We start from the raw sequence: 15,709 nt of genomic DNA, 5'->3' as shown, positions 1-15,709 counted from the left end.
GCCAGCCAATCAGAAGACAGATTCACTGAGGGGGCGGTGCCTCGCTGAGCTGCACCCAATGGGCGTGAGCGGCGGCGACTAATTGACGGGCGACAGTCACCGCCCCGCAGAGCCGGTGGGCGGGGCTTGGCGGCCGCCGGCCAATGGGGCGCCTCGCGCTTTCCCGTGGTGCCGCGCGCCGAGCGGCGGCAGGAGCGGCCCCGACTCCATCCGGGTCCCTGCGCGGCTCCGGGTCACCCTGCGGCAGGTAACGGGCGGCGGGGCGGCACCCGCACCCACACCCGCACCCACAGCCCCGCGGCCGGGCGGGCGGGAAGCTGCGGGCAGCCCGGGGGGGAACGGCCGGCGGGGCCCGGGGCGCGGGCGCGACGGGACGGCCCAGCTGCCTTCCCGCCGCTGGTTGGCGGGCGCGGGGTCCTGAGCCCGGCCCCTCCGCTCGTCGCCGCCGCCCCGCTGTGAGGGGGATGTCCCCGGCGGGGGGAGCGGCCTGGCCCGGCCCGGCCTGCGGGTGGAGGCGGCGGCCGCATGGAGCGGCGAGAGGCGGGGCCGTGACCTGGGCGGGCGGGCGGGCGGGGTCTCGGTTTCTCGCCGTTCCTTTCCCCATCGCGGCCTTTCGCCCCCCCCCCCCCCCCCCCGCATCCCCTTCCCGCCTCCCCCCGCTCGCCTCAGGCTTCACGTGAGGGCCCGGAAGTGCCGCCCCCGGGCGCCGCGCAGTGGCGGGCGGGCCCCGCCGCCCCTCGGGGATAGGCCGTGGGTCCCGTCAGCAGCGGCCACGTCACTACCGGTACCGGCTGTGTGGGCACGGGACACCTTGGCCCAGGCGGCGGGGGACGGAACCCCCGGTACCGGGACGGGGCGGGCCCAGAGGGGCCTCGCGTCACCCGGGGCTGTGCCGACCCAGCGCAGGCGGGGCGGGGAGGGAGGAACCTCCTGGGAATTTCGGTGACTTCTGGCAGGGGCGGGAGCCCGGCTGGTGGTCAAGGTTACGATCAGGGACAGATTTGCCTTTTCGACGCCTTTTATGCACCTCTTGTTTTTTTATTTTTTTTTTTTTGTTTGTTTTTTTCTGATCTCGTGCACGTTTTATCCGGTAGGGAACACTGCTCCTGTTCCGAACGTGCTTAGGAATCCTGCAGCAGGATGCCCCAACCTCACCCCGGGGTCACACTCAGTGCCTGACCCTTTCTGACTAAATGAATCGGTCCCTTCAAAATAATATTTCTTAAACTCGACCAATATTTCAGGAGCAGGGCATCCTCTCCCTAGTTTTGAAGGTAGGTGAACACCCCTGGCTTCAGGGCTTCACCAGACAGTTAAGTGCTGGTGTCCAATTGGACATGTTCTGATCCCAGCAGAGCTCTGGTGTTGGACACCCGGAACTTACCATCAGGTTACTGACAGTGGCAACAAGGTTTTGATAAATGCTTTCTATATTTTCTGCTGTTGCTAGTAGAGGAAACATCAAATAATTAGCAGAAAGGCCAGGTTGGATGGGGCTTGGAGCAAAGGGGTCTGGTGCAAGGTGTCCTTGCCCATGCAGAGGGTGGAACTGGATGATTTCAGGTCTCTTCCAGCCCATACCAGCCTGTGGTAAAATAGTGAAGGGCTCCCAGGACTTACAAAGGGCAATAGATGTTTACTTACATTGGCAATGAATAAGATAACACAGCTTTCATGAAAACATTCTTCCTCTGCACCAAGTTCATGATTTGCTGAAATTGTGCAGTCATCTTCAAAGGCAAGCTTCACGCAGAAAACATCCCTCTCACTAGCAGCATGTCCTGAGAGACATCAGTCCAGAGTGAACAAATGCACATCTTTTACAAGCAGCCCATGTGCCTGTTGGAAGCAGGAGCAAAGCAACACAGTGGTTTCCTTTGAGAAGGGTGCAGAGACCTTTGTGCAGCTAAACTCAAGTCTCCTCATATATATATATATATATATATATATATATATGTAATCTATATATCTATATTCTTCTGCCCGTGCACTGCCAGATGGGTTTCAGACAGGGTTTGTGAAAAATTGGTAACATTTTGGGGTGGTGTTACCTCATTTCCCTGAGGCACCACTGACAGACAGCTTACTGAGCATGTAAAATCAAGGATGTGTCCAGGAAGATGCCAGGATTTGTGTTCCTCTGCTCATGTTGGCAATTGTTAGTTGTGATCATGTCCTTTTCCACAGGAAATAAGTTTCAGGCAGTGCAGGAGTGGGCAGTAGTGACTGCTGATTTCTGACAAGCTGTGGCTTCTGGGTATTTCTATGACATCTGGGCCTACATGGTTAGAAAAATAAGCCCAAATCAAACATACTACTTGAAAACTTAGCAACAGAGTAGCATTTCATGTTATAATTACTTAAAGTGGAATGCTTTGTGCTGAAGCAGTTACATGGAAATGGGATGTAGGTTTTGTAAAAACTTTGGCATTTCCAGTTGAGATGTGAGAATAACAGGTTCCTGATGACAGTCAGAGGCATTGATCTTACACTAAAAATTCCATGAAAGTTCCCCAGAAATGCCCTGGTGGCTGCCCCTCACAGTCTGGGTGTGTGGACCTGCTGCAGCTGGGGATGAGTTAGAGCACATCTGTAGATGAAGCTGCTCTTCTCCTTTCCTCCTCTGTAAAAATCTGCCAGCTCAGACAGGAATCCTGGTGTGATGCACACATGCTGCAGTGTGCTGTGCTAAATGGACTGTTGTGTCCAAATAAAGGTGTGAAATGTTCTGCTCTGGGGCAGGAGCAGGGGGCTCCTGGGAAGGTGCCTGCACGTAACAAACTGCTGAGTTTTGCAGCCTGAACAAATCTTTGCTTCCTCAGTCAGTGCCTGTTTTCAGTGCAGGTGCTTGTTACAAAGCAATGAAAAGCAACCCCACACTCCAGTCTGTTCAGTCTTCACCCAGATTTGTAACTTAGAGCTTTGGCTTTCCTGTCACACACAGGTGAGAAGCTGTTTGCAAACTCAGAGTTGCCAAATGACCTTTTCAGACAAGGATGCAGGTAGCAGGGTTAGTAAAGCACAGCTTGTGCAGGAACTCTGCCTTCTACTGACTCACTTCCAGCTTTGGGTGCTTTATTCTGTGCTAAAAGTGGACAAAATAACTGAGAATGAAGCATTTGTCTTTTAAGATCACACTGAGGAGAAATGGGAATTTCACAAATGTACATTTTGTTCCTTCAGCAGAGTAATGAATAAAAATCCTAACTGTAATTTGAGGGGCTTTTTTTCTCTTTCAGAGGTTAGAGAATACCTTAAGTGGGCTTAGGTTCTATGTGCTATTAAAAAAGATGATTCAGTTCTTGAGATTCTTTTTCTGTGCAGTTCAGGATCATTTCAGTTGCAAACTTGCAGGCAGCTGAAGGGCCTGGGGAGCACTTCAGAGCTGTCACTTCTCTTGGACACAAATTAGGAGCAGGACTCAAGGCAGATGAGCACTGTGTGAATACAAAGGAGGGTACAGTCCAAACCTGTGAATTTATAAGGGGGGGAGATTTTAATTTGCACTAAAACTTTTCCTGTGAGTATCTGTGTAATTGTACTGAGCCTTTTTTGGAGAGAGGTGATGAGGTCTGCATGTAGCAGGTGATGATTGTGCAGGTGAGGGCAATGAGGGGAAGCAGTGGGAAGGAGAATTGAGTTTGCATGAGCCACGTGGCTTCCTTCTCCTCCCCTCCTGGTCCCCACCAGGCAAACAAACAAAAAAAAAAAACACAGAAGGAACAAACCTGAGTTCTAAGAATGCAGGTGGCCATGGGGATGCTGGATGTGCAGGTACTGCAGAGCCCTGGGAATTGTTGGGGAGGAGCTCAGGAATCTGGTGTTGGTGCTGGTGCTGCCGAGCCTGGAGCACCATCGTGTGGTGGAGGGGTGAGCAGGCTGGAGCCAGGGCCCTGCTGCTGGCAGACACTGGCACAGCTGCACAGTTCCAGGGTCAGTTTCTTCACTTTCCCCACTTTGGGGAATTTAAAACACGTGTTCACTGGCAAAACAGCACTCTGAGGTCAGCTGTTGAGGAGAAAGCAAATGAACCCTGTGTTTCTTAAAGCTGAAGTCTGGTTGAAGTCTGAAGTGTTACTGCTGAGAGAGAGAATGTGCAGGTAGATAACCCTGAAACTCCGGGTGTGATAGCAGCAGCAGGGTGTGTACAATAGCAGAGCCACTGGAGAAGGAGAACATACCACACCAGAAGCATAATTTATCATGTGCCAGGCTGCTCTGCTTCTGCAGGTGCCAGAAGACACCAGTGCATGGTCCCAGAGAGACAGCACACAGACAGCTGGGCTCCCAGCAGACCTGGCAGATCCCAGTCCCTACCAGGACACTGCAACTGAGGTGATGCGATTTTTAAAAACTACTAGAAATAATCCACGAGTTAGAAATTCCCCAAACTGCAGGGTTAATATAAAAATACTAATTTGCTAGACTTGGCAGGAGTATGTGTTACAAACACCGAAAGAGCAAAAGGTAGCTGAACTTCTTCCAGAAGATCTTTGACTAGGAGTTAATTCTATACCTTTCTAATATTAAATTTTAAAAATTACTTAAAAAAAAAAAAAAAAAAAAAAAAGAATAAAAGTTATACCTGAATGATGCAACATCAGTGTGATTGCTTTTCTGCAAGAGTTAGGAGACAGGATACCTGATGGTCTTTTGTAAGGTGTATTTGTTGCAGAATAAAGTTTTCCTGACATCCTGTGTGTACTTCATGATCTCAAGCCAGACTGCTGTGTATAACCACAGGATAACAATTGGAAATCATTCATAATATTTTTTTTAAGGACATTTTTTTACTTTAATAAGAGCCCATCCAGACCTGTAGTAGATGAAAGGCTCTTGTTTCAGGAACCTGAAAGGAGGTGAAGATTGAGGAGCTGCAAGTACTGAAGAGGAAAATCTAGTGGAGGCAGTAGGAAATGGTTTAGAATTTCCAATAACAACTTGACTGGGAAGCCCTGCTGTCAATGGAAATAATAAGAAGCTGCTTGATATATTTTCTCAGGTTGATTAGGTTTAGAGCTAACTTTTGCCTAAAGGTGGTGAGATGAAACAGATTGGTTTCTAGGTTTATCACAGCCTCCTTCAGGCTTCATTTTAAAGAAAGACTCAGAGCTGTTTTATGTATTTTACCTGTTTTACACACCTGATGGAAGCTTTTTGTGTGGTAACACCTGTCCAGGTTTTCAGATCTCTTCCAATGTTTCTCAGTACGTTGGGGAATCATCAAGTTTCTTCTGAATCTAAATATCTGGGACTTGAGTAACTTCCTTGAATCACTGAGTAAGAAAGTGTAGGTAGAGAGCTGCCTGCAGCTGGAGGCACTGGCCAGGGCTGCTGCTCACTGGGAAATGGGTTTTTTACCTGGTTCTGCTCAGCTGCTGAAGGCTCGGGTGCAGGGAGAGGGAACCGAAAGTGCTGTCAGCTTCCCTGCCACTTGCCTGACAGCAGGAACTCTGCCTGAGCTGATTCAAAAGGATGTGATGTGTGCCAGTACCTTGTAAGGGTCTGACTTGGTCCCAGTGCTCCTGTTGTAATTTATTTCTGGTTTGGGCATTAGGACCAACTGCTCCTGTCCATCTGTGCAAGCTAAAGCTTGTGTTCTGGGAGGTAAGTTAGCCAAAACAAATCAGAGAATTCATACTACTTACAAGCAAGATTTTAAGAGTGGTTCACCAAAAATTGTCATCAGTATTTGTAGAAGGGATTCTGGAGTAAAGCATTGAGAGGGTTGGAAAGTACTTTCAGTTTTTTCTGTGTTCAGGGCATAACATCATCCCTTTGTGTGGTACTGCACTGGTCACACATGCTTTTTGGCAAGGGCACACACAGGCATCAGAGCATTCTTGTTCACCCAGGGCTTTGTGTGAAGAGTAGTCAAAAAAACCCTCAGTTTAAAATTGGGATGAAGTACTGGGAATACATACATTTAACGTCTTACAAACTGCATTTCTGTAAACACTTTCATCTGTCCCATAAATTACACTGACAATACAATCAGTTTTCCTCTCCAGCTCTGCTCACAGGACGTCCTTGCTGAGAAGGGGATTGTTAGTTATGCATCTCCCTGGCAAGTATTTTGATTTCAATATTCTAAGACTTTTTACTTCAGTATCACATTGAGCTGTGCTAATGCAGAAGTTGGTTTTAAGGTGTCTGAGGAGCAGTTACAGAAACTCACTTGTTTGTGATCTGAAAGCAATGTACATTTAAGTGACTTTTTGACAAGGCAGTTTAACAGTTACATGTCAGGTATAGGCTGTAGCCTTGATGAGTTTTGTTTATAATAAAAGAATCCCTGTGCACAGGACTTTATATAAATTCAAGAGTAACAGAATAAGCACAAAATACTACTGGTGATACATGATTTTGAGCTGTTAACTGTTATGATAGGTGAAAAAACTCACTGTATGTATTATTAGTATTTATTAAATCAGAATTATCAATATTGGGGCCTCAGTGATCCATGTAAATTGGCTACAAGTCCAGTTCCTAGATGTTAAGTTCTAAAGAGGAAGAAATTTAGCTCTGCACACAATGTTTCTGATCGACTTTTCTTTTGAGTAGTACTTTTTCCTTTAACAGAGTTAAAGTTTAATGACTGCATTTGTTTTGACTACTACAACTTGCTTCCTGTCTAAAGGTTGAATGTATTAATACCCCAGCAATTGGTAAAAATTTTGAAATAAAGGAATCTTACCCTTAAAATAACCATTGCATGCCTTGGGGGAGGTAAGGGGAATGTTTTTCCTGTGATCAGTATTTCACACTGTCCCTCCTGTCTGCAGCTCACCCACCTTGTCTCTGCTAAAGCAACACGTTCCACACCAGCTGTGAAGATGCCTGCACTGTGGGATGAGGTAGTAGGTTGTATAGTTTTAGGGTCATACCCACAACTGGGAGATAACTATACAATCTACTGTCTTTCCTAAAGCAGCAGAAAATCACCCACGGAAACTTTTCAGTTTTAAAACAGCATGTCAGATTCTGCTGAACTGTACTGGTAATGTGTTTATAGGAGAAAATACTTCTGGGTAACTGTGTTTAGATTTTTTTTTTTTCTAATTCTTGGAAAAGCTGGGTATTTTCTTGCTATTAATTTTTCTCCTCTAATGAGAAATGAAGAATAAATTGGTTCCTGTGTGTGGTAGGACATTGAAATACAAACTACTGAACTAATTGTTGTGCTGTTGAACACTGCTGACTGAAGCATCAGTTATCCTTCAGAGTGAAACCATGGCTTGCTACTTAAGCTCTTTGCTGAAGTAATGCTTCTCTGTCAGAGTGAGGTAGTAGATTGTATAGTTGTAGGGTAGTTATTTTACCCTGTTCAGGAGATAACTATACAATCTATTGCCTTCCCTGAGGAGTAAAACAAACCACGGCCCTTTGCAGTCATTCCTGTCTGCACTGAGCAAAAACAGAGCTGTCAGATACATTCAGGCTTATAAAGTATCAGATTAATCAGTGACAGAATTTGCAGGATCATGTGAGTGGTGCAGCCCTCCAGTGATAGATTTAACTAATGACTTTTCTTTCAAGGTGAGTGGCACAGTGCTGGCTGGGGATGGAGAATGCACATGTTCCTAGGTAAAAAGTGGAATTCCCCAGGGAGTGGAAATGACTCTGAAACAATTTGGTTTTCAATGTAAAAATACAGGGAACTCAAACATGTACATTGTGACCTGAACTGTTTTGAGACCTCAGATTCTGTAATGCCTTAAAATTCCACAACTCCAGCTGCTTAGAAGAAGTTGGATGAAAAACTTAACAATTAGACATTAGTAGTAAATGCTTATTTTTCCTCCTGCTCTTTGAGCATGTGAGACTTAAACAATGTAATACAAAATTAGAAGTGTTGAATGGCCAAAATTAATCCCTCACCTTTTTTGGGGGAGTGTAAAGCTGTGAAGTTTGAGCACCCAGGATCCAGAACTGTAACTTTTTCCAGGTGGCTCCTGTTTTCATAAAAAGAGATGTTAAGCTTAGTGCTCCTGACAGCACCAGGTGTGCCCAGTGGAGCTGCTGCTGCAGTACCAGCTGGCTGGAGTGCCACAGAAGAGCTCCAACCTGCTTCTTGGGACTGAAAGTTCAGCATAGTGGGGGTCAGAGTGAAAACAGAGCTATTCATGGAGTGTGAAGCCTGGGTAAGCACTTCCCCAGCAGTGGTGGCTGTAAACCCAGAGGATGTGCCCAGACCTGAGAGGCAGAAGAGCAAAAGCAGCTGGTGAGTTAAAGCTGCCCAGGGAGAACACCTGCAGGAAGGAAGCATTGGGCTCCTAGGAAGAGGTAGTAGGTTGCATAGTTTTAGGGCAGGGATTTTGCTCACAAGGAGGTAACTATACAACCTGCTGCCTTTCTTAGGGCTTTATTATAACATCAGGACCATTTGGGCTCCATCCTGACCTCTGCAGCTCTGGTACCTGAAGTGACGAGCTAGTTCTAAGCATATTGAGGCTTAACAGAACCTGTCTATCAGCAAACTTGGTACCAAACTCAGGTGTGGTACTGCTAGCTGGAATTAGGATGGGTCAGATGCTGCCTTTTGGGCTGCACTTGCGATCCTGGTACCATTGGGTTGTGCTTGTCTTACAAGGCTGTGTTTGGAAGGCAACTCCTTCAAGAGCAAGGCTGAGTTCCCTGCAGTTAGGGTGGAGGTGGAATGCACTACTTAACCCTCAGCTGTGCTGCTAACACTGTGTACTTAAACAGGTAGCTAGAACACTTCTTCCCTTGGCTTTGTGCATTTTCAGTGAAAAAAAAAAACATCTTGAAGTTTTCCTTCCCCAGAAGGATCACCTTACAGCTCACCTGAAGGCTGGCAGGTTCTCAAACAGGTAGGGACACTCCTAATAAAACAAGCTCTCAATCATGGATTATTTGCAGTCTTGCAGAAGGGAAGTTTTTAGTCAGTTAAAATGAGTGATCACATGGTTTGTCTGTCATGGAATTGTGTGTTGAAAAGTAGTCTTTTATTTCTTATGTAATTACACAGAAATAGTTCTGGTAGGGCTTCAGCATGACACTCTGTGCTATGGGGTGCTGAACATCTTGTGGCATTAACATCTTGTACTTACACCAGCTACTGAACTTATTGTCAAAAGAGAGAATCATAGCCATTATAAATGTGTTAAGTGTTATTATACTGAACATCCTGTATGAATTTAATTGTATACTTTTGATTTAGTTAATAAAATAAAGCATTTTGTGCAACTTACAGTGAACAGACCTTACTTTTTCCAAAATAACGAAGTAAATTTTGCAGGAAAGCAGTGAAAATACTGAAATAAAGTGAAGACCAAGTCACAGAAATTACAGTGTGAACTAGAACTAGTCTTAACTAAAAATTATTTTAACACTAACTATGACTTTTGTTCAAGAGCTCTGGGTACAAGCCTTCCATGGGGGGAGGTGAGGAACCCCTCTTGACAGCATTCTGAGTTTGAGTTCAAGTTGGTGCACATAAATTTGGACTTTAAGAGGATGGGCTCCTGTGGTCTTAACAGCACCTTGTGTTTTGCACAAATGCAGCTACTATGGTACCAACAGGCAAGATTCAGGCAAAGAAACATACCAATACATTTAATTTTAGCAATATAAAATGCCTTAAAAGTTTTAATATGTAAGTAAGTGTGATCTGCCCTAGCTGCTCCAGCTGTGGTACTCCTGGCCACATCTATACAGCCCCATTTCTGAGAGAAATAAATAGAACTTGGGTCCTGGATGAAACTGAAGAGCTGATTTATGTTAAGGTTGGAGTAATAAGCACATTTTAGGTATTTTTGATATGCCTAGTTCTGCCTTTCTGTTACTGTTAACACTTGATAGCAGCTCTCAGGGCTGCTGGATTTCTTTATACTTGAAAACAAGCAGATGAAGCTTCTGATGTCTTAGTCTCTGACTGAAGTTATATCATGTATCTTCTTACTATCAGAACCTGATTTTTCTAAAATATTAAACCCAGAAGTCCTCTTCACAGACTTTTAATTTTATCTCAGGCGAAAGTAACTTAATTTTGGGATTCATGTCTCCAGATCTGTCAGTGTATTGTGAGAAGCAGATACAGGGAACAGTGTCAGTCCTGCCACATCAGATCAAGCCCCTTGTGTGCATTACTGTGCATGGCCTTGATCATTACCCTCAGTTAATTTGTAAAAAAGAGTTATTTATCTAATGATGCCAATACTTGACCCTCGTCTTCCTACTACTGATTGTGCCTTACCTACAATGGGTGCAGTCATTTTTTCCTTGTAATTGGAAGCTGCTTGATTAAGTGATAAGGAATTACACTGTGGTTTAGCAGTCTTGTCTCCTCAGGTTATATCATCCCTTCACTTACCTGTGGGCTCCACCCAGTCAATGGCAGCTGCTCCACAAAGTACAGGATTTGTTTGCCTTTTTCTTTTTTTTTTTTTTTCTATGATGCATATCCAGAGAAGCATCCAAGGACGAGGTGACAACACCGCAAGAATCCTTCCAATAAAGACAGAGCAGGTAAAGAATGCACAGCAAACAGTGCAGAGAAGTTTGCAGTAACAGTAGAGACATGTTTACCACCCATATTGAAGGAATTGTGTCATGGTGGTCTTGGAACCATTCCAGCAGAGCTCCAAAAATAGAACACAGCTTCGGAGCAGATCCATATCCCAGGACAATGATTCCTGTTCTGTGCCCTTCCGTGCAGGCAGCTGTGCTCTGAAACGTTCCTGGTGGTGTGAAGTCTGAGACCTGTGGAGCTCCACTGGATAAACATCCTGACCCTTCTGAGGTGGACTCGGGGCGCTTGTGCCCTTTTCACAGCATTATTTAGCATGGTACAGACTGGTTTGGGTTGGGAGAGAGCTTAAACATCACCCAGTTCCATCCTTGCTCCAGCCATGGTCAGGGACACCTCCCCCAGCCCATGGGGCTCCAAGCCCCATCCAACCTGGGCTGAGACACTGCCAGGGGTGGGGCAGCCAGAGCTTCTCTGGGAAACCTGGGACAGGGGCTCACAGCAAAGAATTTTTTCCTAATGTCTGACCTAAACCTCCCCTCTTCCAGTATGAAACCATCTCCCCCTCATTTCATCACTCCAGGCCCTTGTAAAAAGCCCCTCTCCTCCTCTCCTGGAGCCCCTTCAGGCACTGGAAATTGCTCCAAGGTCTCCCCAGAGCCTTCTCCAGGTGAAGAAGAGCCTTCTCCTTCTCCACCTCCCAGCCTGGCTCAGAGATGAGCTGCTCCAGCCCTCAGATCATCTTCGGGGTTTTCTCTGGATTGCTGACTGGATGCATTAAACCTTCTCCCTCCCTCAGCTGACTTATATTGAGAGCTGGGCTTGGGGCAGACAGGAGTTGCTGTGGGTCTTTCCCAGAGGATGGTGGAGCTCTCAGAGAAGAGCTGCCAGCAGAGGAACCCACAGCAGAGCTGTGCCCCACCTCCTGGGGCTGCTCTCTGCAGAGCTTCCCAGGCTGGGCAGGACATTTGCAGTCTTGGCCATGAGTTTTAATTTGTGCTTCTCTTTGCAGCCTCCTTCCAACCCCTAAGAGCAGTTACCTGTGCATACATACAGGTGGGTCACCTTTGGATTTACCAAGCAAACTTTTAAAATACCTGAGATATACAAGGAAAAAAAAAAGGAAAGTCTCAGCTACACTGGTGTGACAAGTCCAGCTCTGGGTGGTTTCTATTGAGATTCTAATGCACTTGGTGTCCCTCAGTTCCCAAGGCATCAGCACATGGTGTGGCCATCAGGCCCCCTGCTAAGCTTCAAGGAGTCCAGCAGATAAGCTGGTTGGATTTAGTCAAGAAAGCAGATTCCACCTACCAATCTTAGTTGCACATTTCATAACAGGTCTGTAAGGACGAGCCATGACAGGAGCTCCTGGAAGCATCAGGTGTCAATGTATGTTTTCACACAAGATGTCAGATTTGTTCTAATTGCACAGGTTGCCTTACTGGAATTTGATTTTTATCTAAAGGGAATATACACATCAGAAAATTAAAATACTGTTTCATTTCAGCCCACTGTATTGAAGCAATCTTCAAAATTAAGCTATTACAAGTCATACAGTGCTCCTAAGGGACTGTATTTTTGATAACTGAAAAGGTCCTTTGAAAAGGTCCTTTGTTGTTGAAAGACAACATTACTGAAAAAAAATACTTCTTCTGACATTAAAACTCTCCTAATAAACCATGTTGAGCTGATTAGTTAAACCTAGCACAGCATAAAACCAGAGTGAAGGATCAAATTACACAGTTCCAAGTCACAGTTGTGTGATGAAGTTTAATAATCCCTGTATGCCTTACATTACACACCCTTTGGAGATACTACAGGTTGCTAGGTGAAAGTAGGGAGTAGGAAATCAGTCCCAGTATCCCAAAATGCTGTCATGCCTCAAACATGATTGACAGCTGAAATCTTTAGTCCCTGAGAGTCTCCTCCTGCAGCAGCTCCCTAAAATGGAGAGGGCTGAGAGGTGTAGCTTGAACTTCCCAACTCCCACAGAAATAAATCTGTACAATGTCAAAGAGCTCCAAAGACTGACATCCTGCCCAGTGAAGCTGTGCCCAGTGCTATTAGGACCTGGTACATAAGAGTAAAGTGTTCCTTACACCACAATAAGCACAGTCAAAGACTTTCCTTGATACTTTACAAATAACAGACTGAAGCTCTTTTCAGAGTCTGATGTAACACCACCCTGATGCTGTCCACATCAGCAGGCACACACTGCCCTGCTTGCCTTAGAGCACAAGCTGGAATGAGAGGGGTGATGGAGAGCTGCAGAAACTAAAGGATTAGACACCACAAAGCAAACTTTCCTCAATTATTCACATTTTGAACAAATGCAGTGGGTTTCTCTTTTTTTTGGTGACTGTTTCCAGTTAAATGCAGCTCTTGCAGAGAGTGCAGCAGAGGCACCAGTGAGGGCAAGCAGCAAAGTCGCCATCTCTGAGTGTTTCTGTGCCAGGATTCCTGCTGCTCCCTGCTCTACACCATCCTGCTCCTTCCCAGTGACACTGGAGATGCCTTCCTGCTGCCACATTCTGGCACTGGTTCAGGGATGGTATTTCTGGTGCTTGAACAAGAGGAAGAGGTAGGTCCCACCTCAACAGACTGATGGGGAAAAAAACCCTGAAGGTGATTAAAACAGAGCCTTAGGCATGAGAATAGCTAATGAATAACTAGTGGGAAATGACTGGACTAAAAGTCTCTGAAGAATACAAATGTAGGAAATAAGATTCTTGTTAGGATGCTGTTAAAAAAATTTAGCTGTCACAAAAATTTGCAATGAAGCACATAGTGCTCTATTGTGGAGATACTTGAAATGGCTGAGTTGCCACTGAGCAGCTCTGGAAAGCTGTCCTTTGACTGAACAGGCACATTTAAACCTCATTTCAGCTGAAGCCAGTGGAAATCCTTCCCTTAATCTTGGAGCAGGATTTCATTTGGAGCCAAAGTACATTTTTCACACCAGTGATTGAAATAATGTGAAGAGCTAACTCCTTATGGTGTAAGTCAATGGATTTAGATAATTATTAGATAAGATATATATATATAAAAAAATTCCTACTGCTTATTTACCTACACATAGCTAGGACAGGCTTGTTTACCTAGTGGGTAGCCAAGCTGCCCAGAGGGGGGGATGTGGAGACCCTGGCAGGGTCCTTAGTGGCTGCTTGGCCACCTCTGCTTGCCCTGGCCAACAGCAGTGTGATGCCACTTAATAACCATCTAATATAGAGCTAACTATTACAGTATTGTTAGTTTATTCATACCACAGCAAATTAGACTACATGAAGATCTCAAAGACATTTACAAGACATTTCTCAGGTGCGTGATGAAGTTTTTACTTGTAAAACTCCTGTTTTCTGTTTCACAGTTCAGCCCTGGCTAGAGCTGTGTCCCCACTGGATTGCCCTGACTCAGCAGACTCCATTGTGTTTCAGAAATCCTGAAACGTGGCCAAGAAGTTCCTTCCAAACATTACCTTGCTAAAGGAAAAATATCTGCTGTATTGCTTCTCCTGCACATCTCATCCCATGACTGCAGGCTGTTCATTTCAAGTGGGAGCAATGCAGGAGTTTCCACTCAATTTCTTGTAAAATATACAAAAAATAAATTTCTCTCCCTAGTCTCCACCTGCTCCTATCCCATTTCTGGACCTACAGGTAGCACAGCTGTACACAGAACTTTCTGCCTCCTCTGCTAAATCGTGTCCCTGCTGACTCACAAAGGGATATCCCGGGGATTTTAAGTCTCCATTTTCACTCAGCTGTGACAGCACCCACGTCTCAAGTGCTCCTGAATAGTGTTTGCTAGTTTTAGGGAGGCTTGTGGCAATGCCAGTGTTCAGGAAATAATTTCCAAAAATAAAAATTCAGAAGCCCAAAGTGCTGGTCAGCAGAGTTGATACTGAACCTGGTGTTTCACCCTGTTGGATTCTGGTTGTCCTTCTCCAGTCCAGACAGAGTTTACTCCATCAAAATTGGCAACAGGGAATAATCAAATGCTGCTCTTTGGTTCTGTACAGATTTTGTGACTGGATGAGTACCACAGCTCTGCTGGACAGACAAAAACTGTGACTGGCCATACAAACTGCCACCTTTCTTTGTTCCTTTCTGTCTATTTTCAGACAGATCAAGAAGCAAGGAAATACTGTTACATCCTTGGTTTTTTCCTACCGTGTTTTAAATTAGGCCCTGGAAAAAAAATATATGGTGATCATCAACCCAGTTATTGCTGTATAAGAATATTTCCTTATACAAAGACATTAGAAAAGCTGCATGGTACCTCTGCATGCTTTTACACAGCTGTTTATTGGTGCTATCTGTGTTTCCAGAGGAGTTTGCCATGCCTGAACTGAAGGAGTTCAGTTTGTGGAAGCAAATGTTCTCAGATCATAACAGGCAGTTAATAAGCAGAGCAGGATTCTGTAAAAAACAAAAAATAGAGGGCATGAATGTTGAAGGTGTGAGTATTGCAGGATAGATTAGGGCCTTCAGTTCAATTTTTAGAAGAGAAAAACTCGTGGATTTTCTCCCCTGTTGCCCATCCCAGGCTGGAGGTGCAGTACAAGCAGAGACCTCAACTTCCCAGCACCAAACACATTCACTGTGGGACAGAAAACCACCACAGTAAAATAAAACATCATTAAATCGAACTGAAAGGTTTGATTATCCACAAGGCCTGTTGAGAAAAGTGTTTAGAGAAAAGGAGCTCAAGCACACCCAGAAAAACCCATGCCCTTTAGGCAGCATATTCCTGACAATTATTAAATGACTGCATCTGTGAACCAGTTTCCCCTCTTAGGGTGTTAGGTTAAGGATGATTTAAAAAATTGAGATTTTACTGTAGGTTCAAGAAACAGATTTTCAATATTGATAGATAAGTAATGCAGACATGTACCTTAATATTTTCTCAAGTCTGGTTTATGGTCAGGGATAAATGGGAAAAAGTCTTTGAAAATTGTGCTGTTTCTTCACTACCACTGGTGACCTAATGAGATAAGGGTTTGTGTCACTGCCTTTTATGTAAATTCTTTTTTAGGGCTGGTAAGAGAGTGTTAGAGTTAGCCACTTCATAAAGAAAAACAAACAGACAGATCTCTATTTTTAGCTTGCTGAGAATATAACACACAAATGCCATTTTTTCCAGAGGTGATTTGTTGAATTGCCACATTCCTGCTTATGGTCAGCAAAGCTTTTAAAAGAAATGTGATATGGGCTTGCA

At 45.0% G+C, this 15,709-nt stretch overlaps 1 long non-coding RNA gene across 1 annotated transcript; it reads left to right on the top strand.

Moving 5' to 3' along the window:
- The first annotated feature begins 146 nt into the window (after positions 1-146).
- Positions 147-15,150, top strand: LOC139801331 (uncharacterized). The gene is made up of 4 exons (XR_011728151.1): positions 147-247; positions 1,095-1,274; positions 11,505-11,548; positions 13,865-15,150. It is a non-coding gene; the product is annotated as an uncharacterized lncRNA (long non-coding RNA).
- Positions 15,151-15,709: the final 559 nt, after the last annotated feature.

This window comes from Heliangelus exortis, chromosome 12 (genome assembly GCF_036169615.1).
Source record: "Heliangelus exortis chromosome 12, bHelExo1.hap1, whole genome shotgun sequence".
Classification (NCBI taxonomy): Eukaryota; Metazoa; Chordata; class Aves; order Apodiformes; family Trochilidae; genus Heliangelus; species Heliangelus exortis.
The sequence above is the reverse complement of the archived record's forward strand: the minus strand, read 5'-3'. Positions and strand labels throughout refer to the sequence as shown.